The 18305-nt window shown below is 43.0% G+C and overlaps 1 long non-coding RNA gene across 1 annotated transcript; it reads left to right on the forward strand.

The window, feature by feature from the left end:
- Positions 1-1162: 1162 nt before the first annotated feature.
- On the forward strand, positions 1163-13432 carry LOC102076446 (uncharacterized). Its single transcript, XR_265869.4, has 3 exons — positions 1163-1325; positions 1560-1610; positions 8103-13432. It is a non-coding gene; the product is annotated as an uncharacterized LOC102076446 (long non-coding RNA).
- Positions 13433-18305: the final 4873 nt, after the last annotated feature.

An 18305-nucleotide genomic window follows, 5' to 3' on the forward strand; every position in this document is an offset into this window, starting at 1 on the left:
CTAAACTCAGATAAACTCTGAGCATATAAAGATATTTAGCTCCAAGCCCTTTGTGGACCTAGATGGGATTTCTTTTGTCTCAGAATCCCTGCTTAAATATAAAAAAATATTTTGAATTCAAGCTGAATTTTTTTTTAGAAATCTTTTTTTCCTCTCACACAATTTAAAAAAAATGTGTTCAGAAAAAATTAATAATACTTCCCTTTGTTTGCATGATTTGGTTTATCAGACAGGCTGCTTTTATACACTAAAGCTGAAACAACACAATGAGAACAGTTCAAACTAAAGTGTGCACGCTGTCCTTGTTACTTGAATGGCTGAAGACTGTGAGACCTTTTAATTGATAAAGAAATCAATGCTTACAAAGAAATACTTCAAAGCACCAACATGAACTTAAATATACTTGGCACTTTAAAAGTGCCATTTGGCAATAAATATTGGCAATAAAAACTGCAGTGAATGTGAAACATCTCGAATCTTCTTGTGAGATCAACATCAATTTTCATTGAAATCTAAATGCAACTGCTAACAATAATGTTTTCCTCTTGAATGTAGTAGCATAAAGTAAAGAGGTACATCTATAGTGGTGTATCAGGAATATTTTGCAATAGGATAGACACAAATGTATAATTTAAGCAGCAGAAATCACAACTGTAACAAAGGTGTGACTCACCTGCTTCTCTTTGTCTCCTTCTGTCGACTCCTTTGTGACTGACAGTGATAACAGAGTAAACGATGTGGAGTTTTTTTTTAGCACATGTATTCATCTCCTCGGTGGATATCAAGAAGACATGAAGTGCTTCTGTAAGTTTGGCTCATTCTGTGAATTTGTGTGTGTGTGTGTGTGTGTGTGTGTGTGTTTAGACAGTCTTACTTCCTCCCTTTAGTAGTAAGTGCAAAAATCACCCAGCATGCCACTGTATGTTTATTAACTGTCTATTTCGAATAATAATAAGAGTGGGAAATAGAAAACGCATTCACGCTGGGCGCTTGCACTAAAATGTGTTTTTTGTTTTTTTGCATTGAGACTTAAACACCTCTTTTTCCTCTTCCTATGTCCAGGACATAATGTTGATATAATTTCTCCCACAGTTCAAATAAAGTCGGGGAAAAGATGGAGGAGGGGTTGCTGGGTGGAGGGTAAGGTGATGGGCGGGGTGACGTCAGGTCCTATCAGTCTGACAGACCTCCTATTGGACCAGTGCAGGCTTTTTAAAGGTGCAGGCAGAAGCGCGCAGGAGAGTCGCTCTCCTCCACAGACGAGCCGCAGCTCTCCAGCTCTCCATCCGGCAGAGGAGCAGCGGAGCCGGGCTGACAGTCGCCAGGTGAGCGCCGGGACCTTCGGTGTAATCTTTGGGGCGTGGGGGGAGGAACAGACCGTAGAGAGAACAGGGGAGAGAGGAGGTGAAGGGACAGGGTTGTAGGAAACTGTCGGAGCGTTTGGTTTCAGTCAAAGGGGAGTATATGGGTCAGAGACACACCGAGTGACATCTGGTTGTTTTATATCAGCTAAGATTCAAATTTCTGCGCGTAATTCTGTTTTCTCTCTCGCGCTTTAGCCCTGACAGTGACGAGGAAGCAGCTCCGAGACTGACCTGATATATCAACAGGTAGGTGCACCCACCTGTTTCTATTTCATTCCATTTTTTTTTTACATAACACGCCACGACAAATATCCCAGTCACACAAAAAGTGAGCCATCCCTGCTTGTACTGATCTCGAGACGACGGTGCCCCAAACACCGATAATGGCAGCATTAATTAGGGAGCAAAAAAAAAAAAAAAAAGTTCTTTATGTCGGCTCCCCTGCGGGCAGAGCTGCGTGGTCCCCGCGTTACCTCCTCATGGATTATCAGCATCCCCCGCTTCGCAGCCTGTTTGGGCTTCCTGGGGTCAAGTGACAACAGCTCAATGTTGAAACCCTCAGACGGAATCAATAGCCTGCTCATCTCCTGTAGGCCGGGGGACATGAAAGAGGGAGCGAGAGACAGAGAGAAGCTTAATTGGTCTTCTTCTTTTTTTTTTAAGACATAGTTCAAAGTGTGAAGCGATGACAGTAGAGGTGAAAATGAAGTGCAGTTGGAAAAGGTCCTGCAGGGGCCCTCCTTACAACAAGGTAACTGCGCTGAATTGAACTTTTAATAGTTTCTTCCTTGCAGCCTTGCAATTAGCTTTTTAAAAGCGTGAAAAAAATAAAGAGAGAGAAAAAAAGAGAGAGGATGGCAGTGTGTGTTTCAACCCAGGCAGATTAGAGGTTTCAGCACCAGAGCGGCGGACAGCTCCACACATCTGGCCACATGGCCCCCAGCAAGGACGCGAGAGGGCTCTTCTCTGAATCCCAAATACAGCAGACTAGAGAGGAGCGCAGACGGAGCTGGTTACACCGCAGACAAAATGTTTCCTCAATCCTTGACGTGTCATTCCAGCATTTTATAGCTGATAAAAGTGGAGGGTAGGAACGAAGAAAAAAAAACCCCCAGAGGAGTCTAGTGATGACAGCATGAGAAGTGTGAAGGCCAAGATGTATCATGCATATTATTCGTTTTTGTCAAAGTCCCAAATTATTCTGGGTGATTCGCCTCGGGATGTGTCAGTGACAGGCAGTCTCCTTCTGGCAGGGTCTGAGGTGTCAAAATGGAACCTGGAGCGCAGCCAGGATTTCCTATTGTGACTTACCCCCCACTCTCTTCTGCATGAATGCATGTTGGGCGACTCACAATCTCCATACGTACACCCCCACACGTACACACGCACACATGCACACACACGTCCGCACCAAATGGTGTGACACAGCACATACAATCTGTAGCCATGAGAGAAATTCAGTGCTAACAGGTGTTCAAACAGGCCGCTTGGTACATTCTTCCAATTATTGCAATTAGATGCTGCCTGGTTACCACTCCATAATGTATAACTGCTGCTGTGGAGGAGAGTGTGTATGTGTGTCTCTGTGTGTGTGTGTGTGTGTGTGTTTGAGAGGGTGACACAGACAGACACACAGAGACAGAGGGGGAAACAGCAGGAATGAGCAAAGGAGAGACAGGGAGAGTTTTTTTGATGTGGCGATTGTCTTTGCTTTCTGTGGAGGGTAAGGAATAAAAAGCAACAAGCGCACGTCTGAATTATATACTATTGAGTGAACGCGCTCTGAATTTATAACTAATCCCCTTTTTTTGCCCTGAGTCATTATCAGCTTTAGCAGATTGTCTCAGAACTGGAGGCAGCGGTGTTTGATTTTAAATAAACAGAGCTCCCTCTCTCTGTGGCAGAGGGTGTGTTTTAGACAAACTGTTGCTTTTTACTGCTTTCGTGATGTGTGCGGAGATGGGCAGCATACTGATTGGAAACAGGCCTCAGCTTGTGCTCCTTATTCTGTCTTGATGAAGCGGGGATGTCTTCAAACGTCTTCATTTGTCCAATCAAGAGTTTAAAACCCTTAAAATTTCAGCTCAAATCAAACGCTTGACATCTTTGCTTCTTTTTTTTTCTTAAAAAAGACATAATCAGTAATCAAAATGCAGCAATTTCATGTTGATCAACTTCTTCTGGATTCAAAAGCAGGTTAGAAGGCTACTTATTTGAGGGCTAAACAGAAGAAAGTGTCTGATATTTGAGGGATTTCATCACGGCGGCGAGCGAGGGGACATCTTGATTTGATAAGTGATTGAGCCATCGTACTTTATAGAGAGCAGAGGGCAATCACAGCAGGTCTTATCAGGGAGCGGGGGCAAAAAAAAAGAAAAAAAGATAACAGAGAGCCATAAAGTGGGAAAGCACAAAGCGCCACGCGAGCAGCATCTGTGTGTGTCCATAGGTGAGAGTACATGTGTGTCGTATTAAACAGGAGATGTTTGTGGCAGTTGTCGGCCTTGTTTGAACAGCAATCACAATCAGCGGCAGCAGCAGCCAAGCGTGTGGTAGTGACAGCGCTGGTGGGAGACTCTCTGCCATCGCTCCCCCGCTCTCCACCCTGCACCTTCTGCTCCTCCTCCTCCTCCTTGTCTTCCTTGCGTCTCTCTCTAACCTCGCCTCGCTGCCCGTCCTCTCCTCCCTCCCTCTCCCTCCTGTTGCTTCTTCGCTTCTCCCTTCAGCTAAAGTGGCTGGCATTGCATCAGTTCCACCGCAGTTGAGGCCGGATCTGAATTGATTCTCCGTCCTCTCCGGGAAACTTATTACAGCTTCAGATCTCTTTCAGAGCGACTTCAAAAAGGCTCCACGGAAAGCCGTGAAAACAAGGTGTCCCTGTGCCTCTGTTCTGGTCTTGTGTGGCTCCTCTTTAATGCTGCGCTGGTAGTGAGAAATATATGAGCGCTGCTAGACTGCTTGGCTACCTGTGATGAGAGCGAAGCAATGTGCACATGATTTGCCTGCGTCTCCCTGGTGGTCTGTGAGGACACTGGGTAGTTTCAGCAACAAAAACAGGACATGGAAAAGAAACTTTGAGTATAAAGAGGAAGTTGTTAGGCTAAGATTTTTGTCTCTTTTCTAACAATTTATTAAATAGTGTATTTAAAATAAATGTGAAAATGCTAAGAAAAAGTACAAAATTGAAAAGTATAATTACCACACAGCATAAGTAAGCTATTTGTATAGATTGGGAACAATGGGACATTGTATCTAAAAATATCCGATTTTTAACTAGTCTCCACACCCGCCACCATCCTGTCTTTCTACACCTGCTGCTCACTCCTGTCTTTGCTACACCTCCCCTCTCACCCCCAGCCGGCTTTGTTTGTTCATCCTCCGCTGTTGTTTCCCTTCCCCTCATCTACTTAGAGAACAGTCTAAATCCATTGTTTGATGTGCCCTTTTCATTTGCTGGAGGAGAGGAGAGAGAAGGAAGTGAGCGAGGTGAAGGTGGCAGGGTCGCTTGAGGATGGAAGAGAAAAGAGGAAAATTATGTAGATGGAGGGAAGAAGCGGGAGTCCTAAAGCAACAGGCTCGTAAAGCGTGTTTGTGAAGCGATTTACTGACACGGTAAACACAAGGTCAGGATGTTTTTTTTTTTCATGATTGCATTTTAATCTCTCTGTCAGTGCTGCTACAGATCTTTGGCAAGACAGTCATATATAATCAAAAACATCTCCATCTTGTTCTCTGGAGATAACGTTTTAGGATTTATTGGCGTTACCTGGGTTTTTAAAAACATGTCCATTAGTAAAATTGTTGGCATCTATTTAAATGATAAACCTCACACAGCATGTCAAAGCGTTTCATTTTAAATTTATGCCACTGCTCTCTGAAGACTGACAGTCACACTGTCTGACTGTCTGAACTCGCTTCATTGAATTAACACGAGACTCCCTCTTAAAGGGACGCTCAGTAGTTCACTCCTGCAGTAAACCTACTCTGTTATAAACTGAAACAAAGTGCAGTTACCTGCAGTCGCAGGTGCTGCTTCTCACTGACTGACCAGTCAAAACAATGTATCCCTCCTCCTAAAGCATCAAAAAGACATAGGTGAGCTTAACAGCAGCTCTGTAGCTAGCCTGAGGGGTAAATAGTTGTGTGTTAAACAGGCTAGCCTGCCTTTTCTAACCCTCCAGTTTACTGGTGTTACTGGTGTGCAGCTTTTATCTTTATTTAAACCCAAAGATAAAGCAAACCTCATCCAGAACATCCGTAGATGTAAAGTACGGCTACCAATAAGCAGCCCACATATAGTGTTGGATTAATTTGTTAAAAATTGGTTCCCACTGAGGAAAAATTACATGAGCATCCTCATCAAGCCACAGAAAATTTTGGTAGGATACACCACGTGCCAGTTTTTGGATGTCATATAGAGGAAAGAGGCAGCAGAAAGTACAGTTATTGTTCATAATAAGATTCTGTTGATTTTTGCCCCAAAGTATTTATTATGTATGCGTTTCATTGTATTTTGGTAGAAACTAAATGACTCCTGTCATTCTGATGACTTAACCAGCTAATCACATGTATCACATTAAACAGGTCAAAACCTACTGGTAGTAATCAGTTTACTCCATTCAGACGCTGGTGTGACTAACAACTAAATCTGATGACCTGCGTTTAACTGTCAGTCTAAACAATCACAAATTTGTTGTTTCCAACTACAAGTTTTCTCAGTAATGCTTTTTCTGGTCCACACTGCCCTTCAGTGTTGACTCGGGGTGAGCCTGGCTGCTTCAATTCAGCCACATTCCCACCTCATATGGACCAGATATCAGGTGTGTTGTGACATTTGGGCCAAACCAGACCTAAACAGCACTTGCTGTGACATTTGTCATGCCAGGCTCATAACTTTCAGACACATTTGACCTGCTTTACCCCACGTAAGGTGTGGATTCTTCAAAAGATGGAGATCCTCCAGTCTTGGTGTGGCCTTTGTGTCAGCGTTAGGCAAAACAACCGATGCCCTGGAAATGTGTTGGCAGCTAATGTTCTGTTGCTTATGTAGTGGGTTTTTCTTTTGTTGTTCTTGTTGTTTTTTTGTATTGTTTTTCATTGTTTTTTTAACTAAGATAGTTGTATTAATGAGCAACCGTTTTCCAGTGACACAAGTTGTGAATATGGGAATCTCTCCAGCACTGCCTTGACTCCTGCATGACGTGGGAACAGCTTAACTACCCTTTACTGCTTAATAAACAAACCAAAATATCCCAGAAAGTTTAAATCTCATCGCAATCTGTGGGGAGGAAAAGAGCTCCCATGATTACACTCTCCCACTGTATTGGCCTACAAAATTATTTTTCACTTGGGAAATAATTAAAAATGATTCACAAGTACAGAATGTCTCAGAAATTTAACACATGCTAACTGACTAACTTTTTCAGGTGATTTTGCTCTCTTCTTGGCAACAGTCGGCCTTATAAACAGTAAATCCAGCTAAAAAAGGTGAATAAATTAAGCGAATCCTGCGCTGACAGATGGTGCATCATAATTATGACTGGTTGGGTAGGAAATAGCACAAGATGCACCAAGCAAAAATGAGACTGGAGTATCAAAATTGGACTAACGAGCAGGAGACTGTTTACCCATCGTCTTTTTTAAGTTAACGCAGATCAAACTGGATAAAGTCAGTTTGTGCAGAGTGACATTTGATCCTCATCTGTGTCTCCTTTCTAATAAAAAAGGCAGAATGAGACCATTTTTGTCGTCTAATGACTTGATTGGTTAAATCTTTTCCCTTCTTGAGACATGCAAATAGTTTAGAGCTCCTTGTGACGTGAGGTTGAGCGTGAAGACCGGCTCATGGAATGAAAAAACAAGGCTGTTCTCTGACAGACTACAACAGACTTGTCAGGCTCGCCCCGCTGCACTGCAATATGAAAGGATTTATTTCAATAGCACTTAACAAAGGACTGCCAGCAGAAAGGAAAACACAGGTTAATGCAAATAAAGGATCGTGCTTGAAAAACAGAGAGGTCAAAGACAAGAGCTGCTTCGATGTGTTGTCATAGAGCATGTGAGGGTGAACTCCATCGGTCCAGAAAAAGCATGACTCCAAATATAAAAGCTTAATTTTGGGGGGAAATATAACCGAGAGACACATACACGTGCCTTGAAATTATATTTAATTTCAAATAGTTTTTTTTTTCTGTATGATAAGCAAGTATTTTCAGGATAGCAGGGCGAGGGGGAAAATATAATTAACTTTCGTGGTCATGGACAGAAAAATTAATGCACCAATTATCTTGCATTGCAAATGCAACACAACCACATCCGTGTAGAATTATTATCTGATTCATGTGCAATTTAATTCAACGTTAAGGTTAATCTGTGGAGAGACTGGTGCATACCAACGACACAGATTGGTAATGTATTTGCATTTTCCTGCTTCAGACCTGCGTGTGGGTATATGTGCAGAAGTGTGGCGCACAGCAGCACTTGGAGTTGCACATGTCTTAATTGGGAACCATTCATATCGCCGTGTATCAGACAGGTTTTTAAAGGCGAGAGCTCGTATAGGAGATCGTTGTTCATGTTAGATTGCATTTAAATGCTCGCAATCCCATCCCGCCTCTTGGTCTACAGGAAAATGCAGCAACGTTCTTCTAATTATGTATTTAGCTGTGCAGATCTGTGCATCTCTTTTCTCTGTGAATGAATACTGCAGTTAACAATTCACATTTTTTTCACTCCAAGGTCACTGCAGAGCTCTTTAGCGAGAGGCAAAACGCTTCCTCGTCCACCTGCACACTGTGAGTAACCGTCAGCATATCGGCCATCTGCCGCCTTGTTTCTCCCTACACGTTGCATTGTGTTGTTTCTCTGAGCTGTTTGGATTCGGCTACATGCATCGCTGTTTATTTTCTGAGCGTGCGACCTTTTTTTTTTTTTTTTTGCACGCTCCTCCATGTGTGAAGTCTGTTACGAGTCTGCGTGCAGGTGCAAAACCCGACGTGCCCCTACTGCCTCGTTAGGTGTACGACTTTAATTGGACTGTGTGATTTTGTGTTGTTTTTATGTCTTTTTTTTCACGGTGTGTGTTTTTTGTTTATTCCTGACTGTGTGTGTGTGTGCGGCGCACTTCTTCAAGCATGTATTTCTCAAGTTTGTGTGTGCGCCTGTATGTATGTGTGTCTTTATAATCCAAGGCCATTCAATAGCACCACGTGGATCCATCCCATATCCCGGTCGCCATGGTTACCAGGGCCACTTATCACAGAGGGTCCCGGCAGATCAAACAGGTGTGCATCCTGACTATGTCTCTCCTCGACGACGGTTGCTAGGAACCTTTGTTGCATGCAACATACAGGTGCTTGTCACCACTGGCGAAAACCAGCATGAGCGCAAAAACATTGTCGTGATGTCCTGGTCTGAACTGGTGAGTGTGTGTGTGTTTTTGCACTCGATGTCCTTGTGAGAAACAGTGTGAGGTTCGATTCTTCTGAGAGTTTTTTGTTTTTTTTGTCTGTCTTCACTTCATGGAGCTGCTCCTGCAGGACCTGGTGCTTAGGTTAAAGTTTAAAATCCATCAATGAATGTTTGAGGAAATTCAGTCTTGCACTTTCATGAAAAAGGTGAAGATTATCCTGACTTCTGTTAGTCAACCCTGTTCCCATGATGCCAATTTACTGAGTTTGAAAGGCAGGATGTAACAACCCTGATTGCATCATATTAGTATTATTTATAAAGAGCTAAAGGAAACATTTGGACACATTTAATAATTCTGGAAAGGAGAAGCAAAAAGCCCAACAAAAGTATTGTTTGATGCTGATTGGTGCACAGAAATACATGACATCACCCTTTTCCAACTAAGCCCTTCCCACTTTAAACATGCAATCTTATTAGATCAGCCATCCGTCCATACATCCATCCATTTTGTGCCTCTTATTTGGCTCCAGGTCGCAGAGGTAGCAGTGTAAGCAGCAATGTGAGAGTAATTTTAAATATACTGCTCATAAAATAAATAAAGTCTAATAAATAAATGATGTAATGGTCAGTGAAAACTAAAATCATCAATCCGTTGAAGGCTGAGTTCAAGTGTTCCCTTATTTAAACATTTTTTGAGCCATAAATTATTCCAAATATCGTTGTTATAAATGTTGAACTTCGGTTTAGGACTTCAGGACAGAAATCCCACTTTAGGTGTGAAACCTGACTTCAGTTTGTACACATCCGTATTAGAGCTGCAGATGTGAACACTTCCTCGTGCAGCTTTAATACAAATGTGTCTTTAGGGTTGGGGGATGGATGACGAGGAGGAAATGTGAAAGGAAACAGAATAATGGGAAAATGAAACGAAAGGACGCAGAAGATTTGAGGAAAACTGCCTCAACAAGAAAAGAATAACTGTGTCACGCTGTGAACTCAGCGAGGGCTTTTTGACTTGGACGCCCTGCCATGTCCACCTCCCCTTCTCTGCCCCCCCGTGCCGCCAGACTACCACCGCCGCCCTTTCACCCTAAGCCCCGCTGTTTTCCACCTCCACCCTCCTCCACATACAACACCTGTCCTCCTATTCATCCTACTGCCGACGTCTCCATCCTCCAGCACCTACTTTAGCTTTGCATCCTCTGGAGGCATCCTGCTGTCGATATTCCCCTTCACGTCTCCTCCGCAATCTAATAAACATGAAAGGCCAAACATAAGCCCCCCCCAGAAAAAAAATCCCTTTCTTCCTCTCCACTTAGCATTAACACACAAGAGTAAAGCTATTCCTGATATTAAAATCATCATCAACTTTGGGTCTCTCACAGTTTGCTTCGCGCTTCGCTTCCTCCGATAATATTCACGAGATAATTAGTATTGACAGGAAGCACATGGTCTTGTTCAGTCAGCTGTTGAGTCTACAAGTATCCTCATAAATCCAATTGACAAGTGGCTTGCAGTCTGAGCTGCCCCCCACCTCTTTGTGAGTTTCTGTGTGTGTACACAATTACTGCATGCAGACTGGAACTGAACTCACCTCGGGGGCATTTACACCTGCAGTTGATTTTGATTTTGTCTGTTTATGCCATCATTAAGTTTGGTGCCAGGTGAATGAGGGAGACTTAAGTGAAGCGCGGAACAACACGCAGTCTTTTTTTAAAAGCCAGATTTCTCTCGGTCTTCTTCTCTTGCGCCGCTTTCCTCCCACGTGCGCTTCACCTTTTCCATATGTCGCTCATTTGAGCTTTAATCCCCGCATAGCACCTTTTCTTTCTCTCGCTCTCACTCCCCCGTTTTCTCTCCTCTCCCTTGCACCTCTCTTACACCACTTCCCTCACCTCTCCTCTCCTCAACAAGGCACCCCTCATCCTCTCCTCCTCCCTGCCTCCTTTCCCTGCGTCTCCCCCGTTCTTTCCATTTGCGGTCCTTCCACTAACCCAATAACCTCGGCTCTCAAAGCTCCCCTCGCCTCTCCACCTCACCTTCCCTGCTGCTTTTCCAGCAACAACCAGCCTCCCCTCAAGCCACCTGCATGCCGCCCCCACGTCTCTGGCTGCTTCTCCCCCTGCGGCGAGCCCCCATCTCAGGCCGCGGTGTACAGGATGCTCCCTCGGTGAGAGGTCAGTGGTCTGGCTGTTTTTCTCTGTTCTCCCCCTCAGCGTTTCTCCAGCCATGACTGCAGATCACACAGTCTTTCATTCACTCTTGAATAGCCTGCCAAAGGGTTACATATATATTTATACGTCCAATATTCTTTTCACAAATACAGTTTAGCTAATAATATTTTAGAAAGCTATTTGATGCTGTATTTTATAGTCAGTGGTAAGTGCCATCTCCTTGGGGATGAGGTGATTTTATAGCCACCCTGATGTGAATTATTATAATTAACTAGAGAAAAGATCTTACAGTTTAAATCACAAATTTTAAATATAGCAAAGTAAAGACAAGAACTTAAACCTACAACTTAGCCAACGAAACAAAAATGAGCTTCTACATTCTAATCGTCGTTCGCTGCGATTGCCATGAAACAGGAGACGTAGCCTGAACTGATGCATTCGCGTTTCTGTCTGTCCTATAGGGCTGATTAATTGTAAACCAATTTAAACACTGTTTTCCGTTGCAAAGAGATGAGAATTACCTGAAGCACAAAAAAAAGAAGAGAGAGACCTAATTGCTGAACCTGCTAATTTAACATTCATTTGTTTAAATGTTCTTTGGCAAAATTTATCTCTCTATATAAATTATCTTCAGAATTGCAAATCATAATGTATGCTGGTGGACAACGGACGGAGAAATCTGTTCTGTCACCGAGCGAATAATGAAAATGTGTCATCTTGGACGAGGACGGCAGACGCACGGCGCTCTTCAGAGAATTCCATTTTCTAATTCTCTGACAGACGCAGAGGGGGAGCTGAGCACATGTAACTCCCCCTCACATACACCAATTACCGCAATGAGCAAATGAAAGGCTGTGTCCCATCAGGGCCGCCGTAGGGGGTAGAGAGAAAGAGAGGGAGAGGGAATGCATGGAGGGAGGGGGGAGTAATACATAATTGCCCCCCCCCCCCTGCACATACACGCACAGACACACATACATCACCAACAATCATTGTCTGGTGTCTGTGTTGTCGATAATCCCACAGTTGTCTGTTACGGCAGATCGGCCCTCCCCGCTCGCACACGCTCTTCTTGTTTTTTTACATTTTTTTTTATATTTCTGTCTCCATTTCTTGTCTGCGTTTCTCCATCATGCCATTTTACCCACTCCACAGATCCCTCCGTCTCCCCACCTCCTCCTCATCAACTGTCACCATGCTCAGTGACATTTTGCCTGCCTTAGTTTTTACAAAATAGCAGTCAAAATATGTAGAGACAGTCTGCAGGGTCAATCAGTATTATCTGAAGCTTCACAACACCCCAATGAAAGACAGTGATTGACTGACTGAAGCTTAATTACTGTTAGTGCCAGTATCAGGCTTTAAAAATGCGTTTCAACACTCATTTTCAAGTACACGTTCCCGCTGCAGAGAGCAGGCAGACTCCTGAGCTGAAGGCAGCGAAATCAAACTTAAGATCCGAACCTTTGTGTCTAATTTGCAGACGCTCTGCATGAGCCTCTGGTGTGCTAGAACTTAAACCTAACTGTAAATCTGAGAAGTGTGAAGCCTACCTGACTGCATGTTCTCACTGTGCTTGGCTGCAGCTCAGTGCCTCAGCAGGCTAATTGAAGTCAACCACAGGGCACTGCTAATGATCAGCCCACAGCGACCCTCGATCGTCTGTCATCTTTCTGTCTGCAGCCCTGCGTGGTATTTAGAGACATCCTGAAGCTTGGCAGGAAATGAGAGAAAGGCAAAAAAGCAGGGTAGAAAATAAAGAGAGAAAAGACAAGGGAGAGGTGGTGTCGGTGGTGTGGACAAATGACCCAGGTGATGAAATGACCATCACGCTGCGTAGGAAGTATCCACGTCCGCCTCTGCTCACTTCCGCTCAGTGGCCAATATCCCTCCTCCCCCCTCCTGAGCTCCCCGTGGCTCCAAATTCACTAACACAAAATCGATACGAGCAGGTGGAGCAGGAGGTGGGAGGACAGGAACTGTGGATGAGGTGAGAGGAGCAGGAGGAGGGGTGCAATGAGAAGAGGAGTGCGAAGAAAAAGGAGAGAAGGTAGAAAAAATTAAGGCAAAGGAAGAGAAAGAACAAAGAAGGAGAGGAGGAGATGGAAGGAAAGGAGATCAGGCAAAGGAAGGGGAAAAGGGGGGATCAGAGTGAAAGGGCAGAAGATGAGAGGAAAGACAAGAATGAAATCGGAAGAGGAAATTGAATTGAAGGAAAAACAGGAGAGAGGAGGAAATAAAATTAAACAAAGTAGGTGAACGCAGCACAAAAAGAGAAGAGCAGCAGATACAGGAAGGTAAGAATGGACAGTAAAAAGAAAAAGAAGAGAGAAAATGAAAAAGACAAGTGGTGGGAGAAAGGGAAGGAAAAGTGAAAATTAGAGATAAAAGAAAGAAAAATGAGGGAAGCAGTAGTAGAAAGGGAAGTTAAAAGGAATGGAAGAGTTAAAGAAACTGAAAAAAGATGGTGAGCAGGTGTTATAATTTCTTCTTTCGTGCAATCGTCTGAATAAAATCTATCTGACCCTTAAACCTGGAGAAGCTCGGGCGTGTGGAACAAAGGACACAAATCTGTTTTGTCCGTTCGGTGAAGGCTGTGCTTTTTTTTACTGCCACAACAAAATGTAACCAGTCAACTGGAGTTTATTTCTGCCACGTTTGCCCCCGTGGCATTTGGGTTTATGAGTCGAGCCTTGGCAGTTAGATATAACGAGCGTCAAGGCTCCGCCAACCAGACATAATGGCCTGTATTACCACGAGAGAGTCCAACCTGAGCCCGAGGACACCGGAAAACCAGCAAATTATTGCCCACTGATGCCGTTTGCTTCTTTTAATCCTAATACGCAGAGTAAAACCCAAATACAGTTGACTATTTGTAGCATTTCTGTATTTATTTTTGCACATTTCAGTCCAATAAAGAAAAGCAACAAAGCTAGAAATAAAAACGCCTAATGCTTTGGCCAACAAAGCAAAATATTTTTGTTGCTGCTTTTGGATCAATATTTTTTTTAAAAACCAGGGATTTAAAAGAAGGTTTGTGATTGATTATGCGTTTGTTTGCTACAGACTGCAGCAGAGTGAGCTCAAAGCAGACAAATCTGCTTTTACATACATACATATATCTATCTATCTATCTATCTATCTATATATATATATATATGTGTATATATATATGTATATGTATGTATAGATGTACACTGCACATGTGTGTGTGCACAATAACAACAATGCAATCCAAAAGAACATCCCTGCAGTAAATATTTATATAAATATAATATAAAATTTTGCGTTACATTTCAAGCCATGCATGTTTTTTTAAAAAAAATTTTCTCCAAGCATGCACACGGCCAATGCAAAGCCACTGCGATATCGCCACATTAAGAGCCTTGTCCATGTGAAGTGGCGGCACGAATTAAAATAAACTCTTGGGCACTACAGCAGCTCTCTTTCACTCTCATGAAACCGTAACCTATTTGAATTCATCATCATGAGCGAATGGTTAATGATTTGATTAGCTTACCATACATGTAAAGGGAAATTATTCATGTCCGATATGATGGAATATGATAAAAGGCTTTTTTTTTCCTGCACTGTATAAGAATTACATTTCACTAACAGGCCTTGACAACCTAATTGAACATTAGTCTAATATAGAACATTACCAGAAGAGAAATGAAAGCCTGCTGTCCTTGAACACTCTGTCAGCTTCATTGTGAACACTACTGTCTTCTCCCAGTTATTTCTCTCTTTGGCTCTGAGTGAAAGGACCTTCATCCCAAAGTGGATAGCATAATTTAGCCTGCTCTAATGACATAGAACTATTCAGCAGGCTGCCCATAATTGTTGGACCAGGGCTTGGAGAATAATAGTCCCAAACTCTCACCCTCCGAGCTTTTCATCCGTTCAAGTCTTAGTACACGCAGTGACCTAAGTCCTCTAGAAAGACTGAGAGACAGAGATAACTAGAGCCAGTAAGTTATGTGAACTATGGGGAGCCCATTATTTCTTAATATGCTTTTTTAATGTGAAAATTAGAAGCAGGTTGGACGTGGAGCTAATACCTAATGTGTCATTCTCTGAGTGTGTGCGTTCATGGGTTTAACCAGGCAGTGTGCCCTTGTGTGGCGATCTTCAGTGTTCCTCGACTAATACCTGTAACTCAGTGGCTCATAGTGGACGTTAATGAGTACCGAGAAGGGCAGAGGGAGAGAGAGGGAAAGGGGAGCAGTGCTGGTCTAATGAACTCATAGCTCGCTGTACGCTGTCAGTCTCCTGCTCAGCGCTGTGACCTGGACAATGCAGCCACATTGTTGCTCCGGCATTGTGTGTGCTAACCCAGGCAGCCAGCGCCCCATAGAGAATCAATAGCTCCTGTAACTTAAACTTGGTGGCGGTGTAGGCCAGCGAAGGCAGCTGTCACTCTGGGCATTGTTGGCTCTGACAGCAGTCGCTGATGAGGGCATTGTGAAGAGAGAAACTCGGCAGAACGGCAGAAAACTACAGACACGTCGTGATGAAATGTGGAGGCTACAAGTTCAACGCGAGATGATCAAGATTTATGTCTAGAGCTGCAGCGGCGAAGAAAATGGCAAAGTTAGGGAGTGTGGAGAAAATATTTAGGGGAAAGCAAAGTCAGAAAAGGGGAATACTTTTCTATTTATTTCCCCAGATCTACATTATATTTTTAATTAACGTAGGTTATACACGTACTGTCTTTGTACATGTAGAGTGTAATTGTGGATATAACGTGATGCAGACATTATTTTGGCTGTCCAAATGTCTCATACTAATATTATTATTGAAATTTGGCCAGGACAGTTGACATTTTTTCATTTTTGCTCTAAAATGTAGGATTTATATTCATATTGTATTGTTCTTTATTATTTAGGCAGAATACTTTATTCTAAAAATACAACTAAGAACAATAAAACGAATTTTCAAAATTTGTATGACAGCTACACATGCATGAGATGCATGAGACGTTAGAGAAGTAAAACATTCATGCGATAGGAACAAATAAAAATACTCAAGGTTTCATTTGTTTAAAGTGGTCTAGGCGATCGAGCATGCTGCATCCATTCAATACTGCCGCTATCCAAAATAAACATTTAATCATAAAGCTTCAGATTTTGTGAAACATAATCGTGAGCCCCTCCCCAACTCGGTAATTTATTGGTCCAGAAACGTGGCCGACGAAGGTTTTTTGCATAGAGAGAAACGCAGATTGTTAAAATAAAAGCAATGTAAGCAAGGAACTGGATCAGTAGTAACTATGTGACCAGTTTAGTTCAACAGAAATCCCAGAAAGAAAATGCTTCATATCCAGACGAGGACTCTTTACAGTCTCAGAAGAGAGGAACCATCAGGTTACTGAGGTATTCAAAAACTAACACACTTCTTCAGATGCATGGCAGCTTCCTGCTCAGATTCCTAATGCCTTGCTAGTGTTATGATGTGATGCTAGTGCAGACGTTAGTTGTGACCGAAAAATCGATGAACTGTCCAATCAGTCTAGAAGTGAACCTTAGTAGGTCTGTTTTCCAGCTTTGCAAGACAAATTCTGCTTATTATGACAAGCTGTAAAGTGCCACTTTTGCTGCGTTGTGTCATCGTTTGGGTATCAAAGTGTCAGGAAAAGTGCTGTTTACATTTCACATTTGCATCTGTCAGCAAAATGAGACCATGCAGAAAGGAGAAGCTGAATTCTCACCTACTGTCATCACTCAGGCACCAAAATCACAATATTACACATCCTTGAATCCTTAAGGGAGTTTTCATAGTGTCAACAACAAGGTTTTTTTTATTTTTAAACTTGGTCTTCAGGTCTACAGCACTAACCACTAAAGCCCATTAGGGTTTGGTGAGTGCCGTATGTTTAAACCCCGTCTTTGTGGGGGCTTTTTTCAGCCACTGATTAACAGGTTTAAAAAGAAAAAGCCAATTTTCATGATAACAAGTGCAACAATGTGTCTTTGATAGTTTCTGGGCAACAGTGGAGCTCAATGGGCCTCGAGGAATAGCTTATATGAGGCTTTGGCTGCAGAGACAATATTGGTTTTGGTCTTTTTGTGCAGTGTGTTGACTCTAACAGGGCTGTGCAAGAGAACCATAGAGAGGCAAAGAGAAACGGCATGATGCAAAGGAACACTAAAGCTTCAGCCAGGTAATAATCAGGATGTGAAAATCAATTTGAGAATTAAGAAAGGAACGTAGGGAGTTCTTCTTCTTCTTCTTTTTTTCACGTTCTTGCGAAAACTGTGATTTTACAGTGGTGTTTTTAAGGTTGCGAAACCCATTTTCTTATGCAAACCAGTGAAAACCATTTATCCTATGCCGTGATTTCAGACATCAATCATGCATGTCATGAGCAAAATAAGAATGTGTTACTTAATTCCTGGAGAAAAAGGTGCCTCTATGAGATATGAAGTTTTTTTCCTCCAGCTTCGGTAATATAAGACTTTTAAATTAGACATTTAACAGCTCAACAGCCCCTGGTCCTGCTCCTTAATGGGCTTTAGACTGAGGTTTGATTGGATCCTGTAGTGCCTCGGCCCCAACGAGGACCCTGAAAGGCTCCGCGGAGCAGAGCACCCAGAGAGCAGGGATGTGAATAGAAAGGTATTGAAGCAGGTATTGAGGTCCTAAAGAGGTGTGTGTGTGTGTGTGTGTGTGTGTGTGTGTGTGTGTGTGTGAGTGTGTGTGTGTGTGTGTGTGTGTCTGTTCTTTTCAGGTCTTAAGAGCTCTTATGCCTGAGCAGTAAAACATGGAGCACAGCACTCCCCGACCCTGCCGGTCATTTCATCTACTTCCAAATGTCACTGTGTCACAGACCTTTGTTAAGATCAGCAAGCAGGGCAACAGTGTGTGTGTGTGTGTGTGTGTGTTCTCTGGGTGGACTGACCTGACACACAATGTAAAAAAAAATATAAATATATCAGGAAAAAAAGGGGAAAACCACTCAAAATTGCTAACTTTATTGCTTCGCTGCTGTCTCCTGCTCCTCAGCATGTCCATTGCATTACAACCATCAGTCTGGGCAAGATGGCCGTCATTAGAAAAGTGGTCTTGACCATCGAGGTCATAATTAAAGAAGTGCAATTCGTCGAGGGTTGGCACGAATAAAACAAACGGTGGCGAAACAATACAGACATCACAGAAGCTCCAGATCCCCAGTGCAGTTCAGAGAAGCCACGGATTCTGCTTGGATCCTGTTTCTCCTCCGGGACGGTAATGAGGAGGGAAAGCCACGGCGGTCAGCGTGTGGCGCGGGACCGTTTACCCGCCATTAAAGATTAATAGAAATAGAAAGAACGGCAGAGAGGTCAGCACGGCCGAAGCCAGCGATATTAACAGGAAA

Source organism: Oreochromis niloticus, linkage group LG7, assembly GCF_001858045.2.
Source record: "Oreochromis niloticus isolate F11D_XX linkage group LG7, O_niloticus_UMD_NMBU, whole genome shotgun sequence".
Classification (NCBI taxonomy): domain Eukaryota; kingdom Metazoa; phylum Chordata; class Actinopteri; order Cichliformes; family Cichlidae; genus Oreochromis; species Oreochromis niloticus.